Here is a 631-nt window from a genome sequence, read left to right on the forward strand (position 1 = left end):
AACACGACGGGCGTGCCGCGCGCTCGCTTAAAGCCTTGTACTAAAGTAGGAGATCGCTCAGCGTCGGACAGCTCTGGTCAGCGACGCCGCGTCCCTGGTTTCAACAGACGGCGGATGATGAGGAGGATGATGATGCGTGGGCTCGAAACTCTGCCGGCCACGCCGTCGTCCTCCTCCTCGTCGTCCGCGCGTCCTTGTCATATAGCAGCAGACTGGTGGTGATGGTGGTGAGACTGTTGCTGCTGATGCTTTTGTGTCGAGGTGCGAGCGAACGCACCACGGACAATACCAGCAGCAGCAGCAGCAGTAGCAGCGCACCGTCACCCGTCGTCGCCTGCGAGAGTGGAGTGCTTCGTTCCAACCGACCGCTCGATAGAAGCTGCGTCAGTGTGAAGACTAGGGTGCCAACCGACGACATTGCGTGCGGCGGCGTCACCCTCGGGATGCGTTATCGCACGGAGAGTGGAGTTACCATCGCCTAGAGAGCGAGAGAGAGGGGTCGCTGCATTGAAGGCTGATCGCATTGGCAAACACGGTAAGAACGTGCGCCGCCACGAGGAGCCGCAGCTAATGCCGAGAAGCTTCTCATGAAAGAGAGGGGGCAAGACCTGGCTGTCAACATCAACATCGA

Source organism: Eriocheir sinensis, chromosome 6 (assembly GCF_024679095.1).
Source record: "Eriocheir sinensis breed Jianghai 21 chromosome 6, ASM2467909v1, whole genome shotgun sequence".
Taxonomy (NCBI): Eukaryota; Metazoa; Arthropoda; class Malacostraca; order Decapoda; family Varunidae; genus Eriocheir; species Eriocheir sinensis.